This window comes from Bos javanicus, chromosome 8 (assembly GCF_032452875.1).
Source record: "Bos javanicus breed banteng chromosome 8, ARS-OSU_banteng_1.0, whole genome shotgun sequence".
NCBI classification, from domain to species: Eukaryota; Metazoa; Chordata; class Mammalia; order Artiodactyla; family Bovidae; genus Bos; species Bos javanicus.
In genome coordinates, this window is record NC_083875.1 from 63,946,990 (window position 1) to 63,962,198 (window position 15,209).

General features: G+C 48.5%; 1 protein-coding gene across 1 annotated transcript in view; it reads right to left on the reverse strand.

The window, feature by feature from the left end:
• The window catches only part of GABBR2 (gamma-aminobutyric acid type B receptor subunit 2), a 368,988-nt gene that overhangs the window by 85,438 nt on the left and 268,341 nt on the right, over positions 1 to 15,209 (reverse strand). The window lies entirely within an intron of this gene.

The window sequence follows — 15,209 nt, forward strand, 5'->3', positions numbered from 1 at the left end:
ACAAGGGACCGTGGCTGGTTAGATCTGAGTCCTGTGTTTGTTGTCTGGGTGCTCCTGTCTCTGCTCTTGCTTGCCCACAGGCCACAGCTATATTCCTGCAGGCTTTTCCTTTCCTTCATTGCCTTTTCCAGGTGGACTCACAAACACTTTCTCACATGGTCTCACCAGCTGGTCATTCATCCTCTGCAGTACATCTATGGATAGGGAGTCTACCCCCCACCAAGAAACCAGACTCTCCGCCTATTACCAAGTCTTTTGTGCATTATCAAGCCGAATGCTTTCTCTGTAACTTTACTCTGCCATCTGGCTCTGCCCTCTAGGACCACACAGACCACCCCTGCTCCCTCTGCCCCGGGAGAGCTCTAGAGACTTGAAGACAAAAACACATCATCCCTCTGGCAGTCGCCTGGAACCCCACCTTTTGTTGTTGTTTAGCTGCTAAGTTGTGTCTGACTCTTTTGTGACCCCATGGACTGTAGCCCACCAGGCTCCACTGTCCATGGAATTCTCCAGGCAAGAATACTGGAGTAGGTTGCCATTTCCTTGTCTGGGGGATCTTCCCGACCCAGGGATTGAACCCGCATATCCTTCATTGCAGGCAGATTCTTTATCACTGAGCCACCAGGGAAGCCCCCGCCCTCCAACCTCAGTGCCCACGCATCATCAGGATGGAGACATCCTTGGGTTTGGAGCTGGGGAGCAGGGGTGGGGGGTGGAGAGAGCTGGAGTCATTAGCACGTACTGACCATCATCACTGAACATCACTTCTACTTCCCACCATTTCCAGGCCCTGACTTAGACCACACCTCACAATATCACTGTCTGATAGGGTGTAGACCCAAGGACTGGCCAATACCCTTTAGGCATGATCAAAAGTCATGCAAGTAGTCAGCAGCAAGTAGAAAGGGCAACCCCCTCCTTTATTCCGCACATTACATTCCTATTAATTCATCCTGAGGCAAAATTCACATTCTTCAGAGGCCGCACTGCTCTATGTTACACCCAGCACCAATTATCCTTTATATGTTCCTGTTCTGGGTTCCTCCAGGTAGATGTACTTGTTCAGGTATCTTTTCAGATCCAAGTGATACATGTAAATTTACCTTCATCTTTGATACCGTTCTGTTGGCAGGCTTAGATCATGACAAAGACTTGCCCAGGGTGGTGGTAGGAGGAATGGAGAGGTGGGGATTAGATTTGACAAGTTGTTTTTTCTCCAGGTAAAATGTGGACAGATGGGTGATCAGCGGGTGGGAAAGATGGGGAACAGGGGAAGGAAGCAAATGAGGGGCAAGGGGGCTCAGGGCCATTCCCAATGGGGAGCCCAGGAGGGGCCAAAGAAGGTGGAAAGATGACAAGTTCCAGTTTGGACATGCTGAGCTTGAGGTACCCATGGAGAGACATCCTTGGGTCTGGAGCTGGGGGAGCAGGGGTGGGGGGGTGGAGAAAGTTGGGCTCATTAGCATGTAAACTGGGAGTTGGAGCAGGGGGCAGGAAGGAGACCTCCAGGGACAGTGCCAAGTGAGAAGAGAAGATCAAGGGCAGACCCTGGGGCGCACTGATCTCTGGGGTGGGCAGAGCAAAGACGAAGCAAAGCGATTGAGGAAGAGGGGCCAGGACACCAGAAAGGGACAATTTCACAAGGGAGCTGGCCAGCCATGCCACATGCCACCAAGACAGGGACAAGGATCCCCTTGAACAGAGAGTTCATTCAAGCTGGGGTTAGAGGCAGAAAGACAAAGGCAAGGAGTAGAGAGTGGGGCCCCGGAGTAGCGCAGGCTGGGACAGGGTGGCGAGTCGGCGGGGAAGGGCCAAGGGGATTCAACTTTATGTGCCTTTCCTTGTTTAGTTCTCACAGTTGTGTGGAGTTAAGTGGTTTCAGTCCCACTTTACAGATGAGAAAACTGAGGCTCAGGCAGGTTACAGCTTTGCCTAGGGCCCCGCTGATCCTAAGAGCAGAGTCGAGGCTCAAACCCAGGACTGCTTCCACATGTGGCTACCTCAGCGGGATCTCTGAGAGGTGACAGTTTTGGCCCTGAGCTGCCCACTCCATGGACCACCTGGGCATTCTGAGTATAATAAATACAGACAGGAGTGCCCACCTGCCCAACAGAGGGGCAGGAGAGTACCCAGAGCTGCAGACCCTGGTGCTCAGAATGCCCAAGGGTCATAAAGAGACACAGCAGCGGGAATTCCAAGACTGTGGCTGGGGGAGCTGTCCCCTGGGCTCTGGCTCTAAGTGGATTTCTCTGCAGAGACGTAGGTGTGCTGCTGGTTCCTTATCAAAATTCAGGAAATGAAACAGGGAATCCCACTGGCCACATTTCTGCCTGCATTCCTTTGACTGGAGGTGGAACACAGGACTGTAAAAGTCACTTCCTTCTCCCTGCAAAGGTCTCCCCGCCACTTGTGGGGGGGCCTCATACTGTGTAAGCGGCTGTCACTTGCCGGGGTCACCCAGCTCCTAAATGTCACATTAGCAGACTCTGCTGGGAGCTCCAGCATCCCTGCTCTGGCCTTTTGAAGTCTCAGCCCTAATCAGCTCCCACTGCTCAGAGGAGGCTCTGATTTATTTATTTGGTGTGGGGAGGCAGCACATGAAATATGCAAGCTGATTGGAATAAATCACCAGGAGCCGGAAAGTGGTGTGGCTGGCACCTCACCGCGCCCCCAGCCACACAGCCCGCCCCTCTGACTCACACACCCCACTGTACCATCCATCCTGCGGCACCAAAATAATACTCAGCTTCCTGCAACGAACACCATAATCACCGTAATCTCTCCCTGGGGGCACTGCTTGGAGGCTGGGGGAGGGGAGCTTCACACATTCCTGCATCCAGAGTTTCCCAGCAAACCCTGAATAAGGCATAATTCACCCCAGCATGCAGGTGAGAGAGGAGCCTCAAGTTGGTAAGTGAACACTGAGGGCCACATGCTGGGCAGCGACTAAGGGGTTGCCTGAACTTGAGTCTCAGTTCCGAATTCAGACATCTTTCTACGCATACTGAGCAACCAGGGTTGCTGGTTATTCGGCCCATACTTACTGAGTGCCTACTGCATGCCAGGCCCCGCCTGAGCTATTTCATAATGAAGAATCCCTCACAAGAGCAAGTGGTGGAAGGTTAGCTATGTTCTCTTCCCTGACCGAGCTGACCTTGGACATCTGGGTGCTGAAGGCTGTGCATATTAAATCCCTTAATCACTTCACTCACTCAATAAACAATGGGGTGCCAGGCTCTTTGCTGAAGTTACAAAGATTAAAAAATAATTCATAATCTCTGACCTTGTAGTTTAGTGACTGTGACCTCACCCAGCTCTCCTGGGTGGGCAAAATCTTCCCAGTTGCAGGTCCTACATCCCTTCCTGCTGCGCCCTGTGAACGGCTGGGCTTTAAGTGTAAAATGGCAGCTCTCAGAGTGGCTGTGAGGGCTACAGAGGAGACGAGAGGCAGTTTCTGGCTTGGGGCCTCACTCACAGCAAGTGTTCAATAAGTTGTAGCTATTTGAGTCATGACAAAAGTAACTGTGAGCTATTTGTGGGGTTCCTGAACACTGTGTGGATCACAATAAACTGTGGAAAATTCTGAAAGAGATGGGAATACCAGACTACCTGACCTGCCTCTTGAGAAACCTATATGCAGGTCAGGAAGCAATAGTTAGAACTGGACATGGAACAACAGACTGGTTCCAAATAGGAAAAAGACTACGTCAAGGCTGTATATTGTCACCCTGCTTATTTAACTTCTATGCAGAGTACATCATGAGAAATGCTGGGCTGGAAGGAGCACAACCTGGAATCAAGATTGCCGGGAGAAATGTCAATAACCTCAGATATGCAGATGACACCACCCTTATGGCAGAAAGTGAAGAACTAAAAAGCCTCTTGATGAAAGTGAAAGAGAAGAGTGAAAAAGTTGGCTTAAAGCTCAACATTCAGAAAACGAAGATCATGGCATCTGGTCCCATCACTTCATGGGAAATAGATGGGGAAACAGTGGAAACAGTGTTAGACTTTATTTTTGGGGGCTCCAAAATCACTGCAGATGGTGACTGCAGCCATGAAATTAAAAGACGCTTACTCCTTCGAAGGAAAGTTATGACTAACCTAGATAGCATATTGAAAAGCAGAGACATTACTTTGCCAACAAAGGTCCATCTAGTCAAGGCTATGGTTTTTCCAGTGGTCATGTATGGATGTGAGAGTTGGACTGTGAAGAAAGCTGAGTGCCAAAGAATTGATGCTTTTGAACTGTGGTGTTGGAGAAGACTCTTGAGAGTCCCTTGGACTGCAAAGAGATTCAACCAGTCCATTCTAAAGGAGATCAGTCCTGGGTGTTCTTTGGAAGGAATGATGCTAAAGCTGAAACTCCAGTACTTTGGCCACCTCATGCGAAGAGCTGATTCATTGGAAAAGACTCTGATGCTGGGAGGGATTGGGGACAGGAGGAGAAGGGGACGACAGAGGATGAGATGGCTGGATGGCATCACAGACTCGATGGACGTGAGTTTGAGTGAACTCTGGGAGTTGGTAATGGACAGGGAGGCCTGGCGTGCTGCGATTCATGGGGTCGCAAAGAGTCGGACACGACTGAGCGACTGAACTGAACTGAACACTGTTACTACACTATGGTGCTTTCTTACTATCATTGTTTCCCACAAGGGTCTCTCTGCCTGGAAGGTGGCTTTTACCTGCCTCTAGCAAACCAACACGTCCAAATCCTATCCACCTCTTCCAGGAAGGCTTCTGCGAGAACTGCTCCTCTCCAGTTGCTGTGGGCTCAGGGCACTGGGGTGACATGTGAGAAGCTGTGCTGGAGCCATGCCCTTGATGTGCCCAGGCCTTGAGATTCCTGCCAGCCTGTCAGTTCCTGAGTGGAACCTCAAGTCTCGCTTCGGCGGTCCTGGGCAGCACAGGGTCCCCTCCCCTGCACTAGGCCCAGCCAACCCCGCCTCGCCTGGCTCTTCAGGGGAAGGATGGTGTCCCCTGTGTTTCTCCCTTCATCCACAGCCCAGCCACTTTCAACTTTTAACTCTTGGGCTCCTTGGTAACTCTGTTGTGCAAAGACCATCAACCACTTATACAGACATGCAGACTGCAGAACAGGGGACTTATGGACAGGCTAGAAAGAGGATTCACAGGGGCAGGAGAGAATAGAGCAGGCTCGGGGGGAAGGGGTTGTGGTATTGCATCTGCCACTGGCTCGCTTCCCTGCCCCGCTTGCCCTGCTGGAAGTTGCTGCTGACTTATTGTGTGACCCTGGACAGATCATTCTCTTTTTTTGGGCCTCGGTTTCTCCACCCACAGAGTGCACTGCAGGGGTTCCAATAGTTCTCAGTCCTGGCCAGGCACTAGAGTCACCTGGGGAATTTCTAGAAAATTCAGATGCCTGGGTCCCAACATGGATCCATTATATTAAAATTTCTAGTTGTGGGGCGTTGTTGGGTGGGGTTGAAGGGTGAACCCTGGGTGGCAGTATTTTTAAAAGTTCCCTAAGTTGACTAATGCATAACTAGAGTTGAAAACTGCTGGATAAAACCAAGAACCATGCAACGCTGACACTCTGTTCTCAGAGGCTCAAAATACTGTAAAACACAGAGCCCCTTTTCCTGTAGGATAATACCAATTCCTTGTTGTGGTGCAAAAAAAAAAAAAAGTGTTTTCCTAGGAAAGTGCATTTTTTATTTTTCTTTATTCCAAACTTTGGATTTGGACAATACATAAAGCAAATAAGTCCTGTTGGTGAAAATTAGGCTGCCGAAAAAAGTCCAGTCTGAAAATACTCTCTGGCTGTGGGCCCGAGAGCATCCACGAGACAGCTGGGGGACTGCTTCAGTCACACAGCGATCCTGCCTCCCTCCTGCCTGCAGCCCGTGGGTGGGAGGGCTAGATGTAGGGTTGCCTGCCTCCTGCTGCAGCTGGAACCGCACATCCTGCTTCCTGGCTTCTATTCCCCTCCCCACCAAAGGTTCATTCTTCCTCAACGGACTCAAGGTCTGCACTGAGGGATGTATGCATGCATGCTCAAGTCATTCAGTCGTGTCTGACTTTTCATGAACCCATGGTGTGTAGCCTGCCAGACTCCTCTGTCCATGGGATTCTCCAGGCAAGAATACTGGAGTGGGTTGCCATGCCTTCCTTCAGGGGATCTTCCCGACTCAGAAACCGAACCCCCATCTCCTGCGTCTCCTGCAGATTCTTTACCCACTGAGCTACCTGGGAAGCCCGAGGGAAGTATATGTGTCCTTTAAGGTTTAATTGTTGTTGTAAACATCTAGAAATGTAAAACTCTGAGATGTAAAACAAAAGACAACCTTGGCTCAGCGAGAATCAAAGATTCTATAAAATTACTCCATTCTAGGACTCAGGGAAAGGAAAGCGCTCTGGCTGGAGGACAGGGCCCCTGGAAGGGGTCTTGGTTTTGCTGTCTTCTCGGTAACGAGTCCTGGGGAAGTGCCCTCCTCTGGCTGGGTGTTGATAAAACAAGTGGGCTAGATGTGGAAATCTCTGTGCCCTCTTGCTCTTGTTCCATGATTCTGCAACTGCTCTGAAGGGTCTTCCTCACTCCAAACTGAAGCGTGCATCTTGAGACTTCCCTTCCCAGGCTTCAGAGACAGGGACATGGTGATTTTGAGTCTTGATTCTGCTTTTCTCCAGGCTGGCCAGCCATCCCTCGGGAAGTGATTTTTCACTTCATTGACCCACCCACGCCATGGACAGAGGAGCCTGGCAGGCTACAGTCCGTGGGGTCACAAAGAGTTGGACACAATTGAGCAATTGAGCATGCATGCACACACCCCATCCCGTGAAGTCTGGTCACTGCCCATGGACAGGACCTCGACGGTCACTGTCCTCCCATGGGGCGCAAGCAGGTCTCGGCAGTACCTCTCAGCAGCACCAGGCAGAGAGGCCTCCCTGGGCCTGGAGCCCTCCTCCCAACTCGTCTCTAGCACAAACGGTACGCCACTGCCACATTTTGAATAGGTTAACTTCGTCGACATTTGTTTTGAGATTTTTAACAGGTTAAGTGGACACTGGCCAAATGCCCCAGGAGTATAATAATCTTGCCAAGGGTAGACTTGTCCACTGATTTATGCAAACTGTCCCAGAGACAAAAGCTGAATGCCTGAGGAGACACAGAACATGTACAGATACAATGGGTTATTTGCATCTAGAACACCTTTCCTCACTTCTTCTTGGCTAACTCCCGCTGGTCCTTTAGAGTTAATCTTGAATGCTGCCTCTCCCAGGTAGCTTTCCTGGAATCTGCCAAGTGGAGCAGATTCAGACTTTCCTCTGAATGCCCTTATCACCTATAATACTCAGGTGGGGGGTCCTGTGTCTGCCCCCTACTAGACCAGGGTTCCCTAATGGCAAGGGCTATGTCTTGTCCATCTCAGTACCCCTGTGCCATGCTGATGCCACGAAATGACCATTGAGAAACTTCAAAAGCCCAAACCATAGGGTCAAAAAAAAAAAGAATGAAAATTAGCACGTCAAAATTAAGAACTTCTGTTCATCAGGGACTTTAAGTTTAGAGACAAATGACTGAACGGGAGAAGATGTTTGCAAAGCCTAAAGCCCCAATGCTGCTGCTGCTGCTGCTAAGTTGCTTCAGTCGTGTCCGACTCTGTGCGACCCCATAGACGGCAGCCCACCAGGCTCCCCTGTCCCTGGGATTCTCCAGGCAAGAACGCTGGAGTGGGTTGCCATTTCCTTCTCCAATGCATGAAAGTGAAAAGTGAAAGTGAAGTCGCTCAGTCATGTCCGACTCTTCGCGACCCCATGGACTGCAGCCTTCCAGGCTCCTCCGTCCATGGGATTTTCCAGGCAAGAGTACTGGAGGAGGGTGCCATTGCCTTCTCCGAAAAGCCCCAGTAGGAAGCTGAAATCAAAATTATGTGAGGAACTCTTGCAGATCAACAAGAAAAAGGCAATACCCTCAAAATAAAAGTGGTCCAAGGATCAGAACCGACAATTAACAAAAAATGGCTGACAAGCACAGGAAGAAATGCCCAAACTCATCAGTAATCAGGGACAAATGACACTTAAAACCACAGTATAATATTACTTTATATCTTCAGACTGGCAAACAATGAGAGAGATGGGAAACACCAACTGAGGGTGGGAGGTGGGGACATGGAATTCCTCATGCTGGTAGGAGCTGCGTGGGTAGGGACATTTCTGAGAGCTGTCTGGCAAATTTTAGGCATGTTCAGTGTTGACACACCTTCTGACCCCACAATTCAGCTCGTGGGCATTTGTCCTCAAGAAACGCCAGCTGGGTTCATAGGGAACATGTCCGAGGACACTCACTACGTGTGGAGCCAGGGAGTTGAAGGTGATCTAGGTGGTGTCATCAGGGGAGTGGAGGCTATGTCCTGTGAGGGCCACGGCCTAGATGTACACTCGGCCATGTGGAGTAGCTCAAAAACAAAGTGCTGAGTGGGAAAATAAAGAAACATCCAGTTGCCTCGATGCAGAGTCAAAATATGCACACAAAACCGCAATACACATTTTGCAAGGACACATACAAACACAAGATATGCATTAAACACTTAGAATGCTTGCCTTTCTTGGGGCAGATGAGAATAAATAAGGGAAATAAAGGTATAGACAAACAAGCAGAGGGGCTTCCATGGACCAGTGATAAGAACATTCCATCAAATGAGGAGTGTGAAGTGTGACCTGAGGAAGCAAGACAGCACCTTGCTCAAGCAGTTCTGGACATGGTAAATCTGGGATCATTGTGAAGAGTGTCATGAGAGAAGCAGGAAGCCCGTAGCTGTCACGGCTCTCATCTGCGTTAGTCACTGAGCCAGGCTCATTCACAGCCTCATGTCAGTGGATTCTCACCATTACTTTTAAGCAAGGAAAACCTTTCATTTTACTACTTTAACCTGTTATTGACCAGAGAGGTATTAACGCATCTTTTCTTAGCCAACTGTTATTCACAGGAGATATTTCAATACTCACTTACATAACAAATCACCAGCCACAGGTGTTAGTTTCTGCAAAAATCCCCTGGTCAATAATGTGTTAAAATAAGTGCTAAAAGATGGCTCAGAAAGATTAAGCCACAGTGCGTGGCTAGCAATGATTAGGTATGCCTGCTTTGAAACTCATAAACTTTCCACATGATAGGAGGTAAGTTCCCTGTCACTGGAGGCCTTCAAGCAGAGACAATGCTGTAAAGGAAAGTCAGGGTTCCCCTCAACATGGAGAGTTTGTGGCTCAATGAAAGACAAGGTCTGCTAAATACTTCTGTCTTTCCAAGCCATCTTCCTTGAGCTCCAAGAAAAATAAGCCCTGGATCATGAGGATGAGAGGCATCAAGCTCAGGATCAGACTTCCAGCCTGAAAGAGCCCATATTCATCTGTGTCCTTCCATTTCTGCTGACCCACAACCCTTCAGGTGTAACCTGCAGTTTAGTGGACTATGTCTCCACTCAACTACGTCAAGCTGAGAGGCAGTCCAACCAACTGCTCTTTCCAAACCAACGGCTTAGTGAAGAGGGCTATGATACATGCCTTCACAGAAGGAAAAAGATATTAAAAATCAGCCTTGAGTTTCAAACTGGAGTCAAACTAGCTCCGAAAGTTTTCTAGTAGGTTCTTGGAAATTATCTTCCCTCTTTTATAGGCACTGGCACTTGGCCAGGGAGATTATGAAGCCCCTGCGGGGAGGGGCCGTATCTTATTCAACTTGGCTTTCCCAGAGGAGCTGGTAAAGCACCTGGCAGATGCTCAGGAAATGCACACTGAATAGAACCATATCTGTTACCCTGAAGACCAAACGGTAATTAATGTTTGCAAGTGGGGAGGACAAGCCTGCATTTCATAGGTACCTTCTGAATGACAATTATGTCGTTAGATGGTGGAAGACCCCATTCTTTCAGATCAGGTGCTGAAGTATAAAACTCCAAAGTCTGAGTCCTTTATGCTGCACAGAAGCAGTGCAGAATTCAAGCAGATTGTCATTCACCGAATTCTTACAAACAGGCCTAATGAAGGCAGGGGTGGTGAGTTAGAGCAGCAGATGCTGGGGTTTCACCAAGAACAGCATAAACAAGGCTCTAATCATGGCTTCACTCAACTTCCTTCCCTGCTGCAAATTCTGAGCCATGTTTAGACTTCGTTAGTAACATGGATTCTTTCTTCTCTTATGGGGAAAAAAAGCACCAATTCCCTAGTATTCATCCTTATCTACATGTGATTTGGTGCAAGTCAGCAATGGCCTGGAGGGAGGGGTTCTGAATTTGGAGTTGAAAGGGGGTTAGGCCCACTGCACCCCAGGTGTGTGGTGAGGGGATACCAATACCTGCCTTACCTACAGCCATGGGTCGATCCCTCAGAAGGGTGCCTGGGACAAGAGAGAGAGTGCATGTAATTTATTTGGGAGTGATCCTTGAATATTCTAATAGAGTGTGGAGAGGTGAGACAGGGAAGGGAAGGGAGCCAGGGCAAGGTACATTAATGAGCAGGTTCCTGAGAGCCCAGCTGAGGCTCAATTCCATGGGGACCTCAGTAGACAGAGCAGACACACCTTGGGTTCTTGGGAGTTTCCAACCAAGGAAGGAAGGACACTGGGGGATTTATCCTCTACTCCTCATCCATGCCCAGCTCCGGGCTGCCCTGGAAGCATTCTCTCCCTGGATATTGGCCCTGCTCCTTGCACAGGGTGAAAAGTACAGGTGCTCTTAATAAGATGGTTGTTTGGAACCATGAATGCTCAGGGACTACGGGTGGGACAATGATGGCGTCCGGCACACCTGCTCCCTCTAGGATTGTCCTGTTGGGAGGTAAGGTCACTGGGAAGTCTTGAAAATGGACTGAATGGAGGAAAGCCAGGGGTGAGGAAGGTCATGCTTGGGCTTTGAATCCCTCTCTGGATTCAAAATGTTTCACCCTCAAGAGGGACCAGGAGGTCCCTGACACATTATTTTAGAGGTAGTTCTGTCTATCCAGCACTCCTAACTTTGCAAAAAAACGTTCATTTCTCTAGCCTGGGACAGCAGTGGCTGCCATTGTGAGGTAGGTTTGGTTTATGCTTCTGTTGTCAAGATCAGCCGCTGTTTGTCAGACATTCTGCCTAGACTCAAGCCACTGGAGACCACAAATAAATGCACATGCTTTCAAAACTCCATGAGCTGAATCACTCACCAATTCAGCAAACATTTACCAACAGCTAGTCAGGAATGAGGCAGCATGCTAGTGAGGTGACTAGTTTCCTATCACCCAGAATTTATAGAGCAAGATCTCATACAGCCCAGCCCCAGGGGACAGGCAGGGTTGCATTAGCGTCATCCATTTTCCAGAGAAGGAACTGGGGCTTAGGGAGATGAAGTGACTTGCCCTGGGTCACATTGCTGGTAAACTTCTGAGCACAGGCTTGAATTCAGGTCTTTTGCCTGCAGATTAATTCAATAAACTTGCACCAGGGTCTACTGTGTGCCACACTCTTGCGATATCAACCCTACTCTTCTGGAATAAAAAAGTCGAGCAGGACCGTGGATTCCTGGCTCTCCTTTTCATCTTCTTCCTTAAACTGCCTCCCATTTCCAACTACTTTGTGTTTTAGTTTTACAAAGACGGTAACAGAGCCTCCTACTAAATGCTTCCTCTACAACAGATAAAAGGGTTTAGAAGGCACCAGGAACTTTATAAACAAGAAGCCAAAAACAGCATCTTTCAAGGTCTTCAGAGGGAGGGTGGGATGGGCCGACTTCCAAGATCCTGCCAGCGAGCACTGAGGCAGCCTGGGTGTCTCTGCAAAGGGAGCCCCACTGCTGGGGCTGGCTATTTGTAAGTCAGCTCTGCTGTGCCATGGTCCCCGCTTAAAAGGGCAGGAGGTGAGGGAGAGAGAAACAGACAGGGAGAGGGAGGACTTGAAGGGCACAGCAGAAAACAGCATACCGACCTCATTGAGAAGCCTTTTTTGAGGTCAGTGGCATGAGACAATTTAGGATCTAGTAACCCCAAGGTTTCTCAAGAGGTCAGGTGGTCTGGTATTCCCGTCTCTTTCAGAATTTTCCACAGTTGATTGTGATCCACACAGTCAAAGGCTTTGGCATAGTCAATAAAGCAGAAATAGATGTTTTTCTAGAACTCTCTTCCTTTTTCCATGATCCAGCGGATGTTGGCAATTTGATCTCCGGTTCCTCTGCCTTTTCTAAAACCAGCTTGCATATCTGGAAGTTCACGGTTCATGTACTGCTGAAGCCTGGCTTGGAGAATTTTGAGCATTACTTTACTAGCGTGTGAGATGAGTGCCATTGTGCGGTAGTTTGAGCATTCTTTGGCATTGCCTTTCTTTGGGATTGGAATGAAAACTGACCTTTTCCAGTCCTGTGGCCACTGCTGAGTTTTCCAAATTTGCTGGCATATTGAGTGCAGCACTTTCACAGCATCATCTTTCAGGATTTGAAATAGCTCAACTGGAATTCCATCACCTCCACTAGCTTTGTTCGTAGTGATACTTTCTAAGGCCCACTTGACTTCACATTCCAGGATGTCTGGCTCTAGGTCAGTGATCACACCATCGTGATTATCTGGGTCGTGAAGATCTTTTTTGTACAGTTCTTCTGTGTATTCTTGCCACCTCTTCTTAATATCTTCTGCTTCTGTTAGGTCCATACCATTTCTGTCCTTTTTCAAGCCCATCTTTGCATGAAATGTTCCCTTGGTATCTCTAATTTTCTTGAAGAGATCTCTAGTCTTTCCCATTCTGTTGTTTTCCTCTATTTCTTTGCATTGATAGCTGAAGAAGGCTTTCTTATCTCTCCTTGCTATTCTTTGGAACTCTGGATTCAGATGTTTATATCTTTCCTTTTCTCCTTTGCTTTTCACTTCTCTTCTTTTCACAGCTATTTGTAAGGCCTCCCCAGACAGCCATTTTGCTTTTTTCCATTTCTTTTCCATGGGGATGGTCTTGATCCCTGTCTCCTGGACAATGTCAGGAACCTCTGTCCATAGTTCATCAGGCACTCTATCTATCAGATCTCGTCCCTTAAATCTATATTCCTGCCTCTTGAGAAACCTATATGCAGGTCAGGAAGCAACAGTTAGAACTGGACATGGAACAACAGACTGGTTCCAAATAGGAAAAGGAGTACGTCAAGGCTGTATATTGTCACCCTGCTTATTTAACTTCTATGCAGAGTACATCATGAGAAACGCTGGACTGGAAGAAGCACAAGCTGGAATCAAGATTGCCGGGAGAAATGTCAATAACCTCAGATATGCAGATGACACCACCCTTATGGCAGAAATTGAAGAGGAACTCAAAAGCCTCTTGATGAAAGTGAAAGAGGAGAGTGAAAAAGTTGGCTTAAAGCTCAACATTCAGAAAACTAAGATCATGGCACCTGGTCCCATCACTTCATGGGAAATAGATGGGGAAACAGTGGAAACAGTGTCAGACTTTAGTTTTTGGAGCTCCAAAATCACTGCAGATGGTGACTGCAGCCATGAAATTAAAAGACGCTTACTCCTTGGAAGAAAAGTTATGACCAACCTAGATAGCTTATTCAAAAGCAGAGACATTACTTTGCCAACAAAGGTCTGTCTAGTCAAGGCTATGGTTTTTCCAGTGGTCATGTATGGATGTGAGAGTTGGACTGTGAAGAAAGCTGAGCACAGAAGAATTGATGCTTTTGAACTGTGGTGTTGGAGAAGACTCTTGAGAGTCCCTTGGACTGCAAGGAGATCCAACCAGTCCATTCTGAAGGAGATCAGCCCTGGGATTTCTTTGGAAGGAATGATGCTGAAGCTGAAACTCCAGTACTTTGGCCACCTCATGCGAAGAGCTGACTCATTGGAAAAGACTCTGATGCTGGGAGGGATTGGGGGCAGGAGGAGAAGGGGACGACAGAGGATGAGATTGCTGGATGGCATCACAGACTCGATGGACGTGAGTCTGGGTGAACTCCGGGAGTTGGTGATGGACAGGGAGGCCTGGCGTGCTGCGATTCATGGGGTCGCAAAGAGTCGGACACGACTGAGCGACTGAACTGAACTGACTGAACCCCAAGATAGAGGTCAGGCCCACCCTCTGGGTAAATTCCAGAAAGGTCCCAGAAACAGTCTAGGCCAGCCTATCTTGGAGGTGAACCAGAAGAGTGAAGGAACGAACTCACTGTCCCAAAGCCAGTTCCTTCCCATGTCTGAGCCTTAGTTTCCCCTCTGAAATAAGATGATAACCAGGATCCCTTCCAACTTGGGCAGCCTACTCAACAAATCAATGCCTCTCCATCCTGGCAGTAAGGCACATCTGAGATCCTATGAATTTGGAAAACTGTTGTGCTGATGTGAACATGCTCCCAGCACGGTATCCTCTGCCAACAAAATCAGTGTCTGTTTTAAAAACATGTAAATGGGAGTATCTGCAAGGCCCGGCTCTGAGAGTCAATAAAAGCTGGACACTAAAGTGGCAAAGGGAGGACAGTTGGGCACAGGTGTGCATCTGAGCACGCAGAGGTTGGCACTTGGGGAAAGCTGAGGTCTAGTCCCTGCTCTGCCACCAGCCAGTTGGGTGTCCCTGGGTGGAACACCTCCCTTCCCTCAGTTTCTCCATTTATACCATGAAGTAGTGGGGTGAAATCATTTCTAAGGCCCTGCACTTGTGACACTGTACATGTCATTAAGGGTTGGGAACATCTCTTAAGAGGTAGGCGGGCTTCCCACATGGTGCTTGTGGTAAAGAACCTGCCTGCCAATGCAGGAGACATAAAGAGACATGGGTTTGATCGCTGGCTCGTGAAGAGTCCCCTGGAGGAGGGCACGACAACCCACTCCAGTATTCTTGCCTGAAGAATCCCATGGACAGAGGAGCCTGGTGGGCTACAGTCCATAGGATCACAAAGAGTCAGACATGACTGAAGTGACTGAGCACACACGCATGCTCAGGGTAGGCAGAGAAAGTGGCACCCAGAAGGTTTCAACACACCAAGAAAATGTGGACTTGCCCCAGGCAAGTATCATAATTTTTGAGTAAAAGCTAATCATGATAGCTACTACTTGCTGAGCAGGAAAGATATGCACGTGTTTCTCTGTGCCGTGTCATGTAGCTCTTCCCACATCCCAAGATGGTAGATAGGATCATATTCCTATTTTATAGATGAGGACACTGGCATGTGACTCAGAGTGGTGAGTCACATGCCTATACACTGGACTTGTGCTCAGACGGTTTTCAACTCACCTCTGAACTGCTG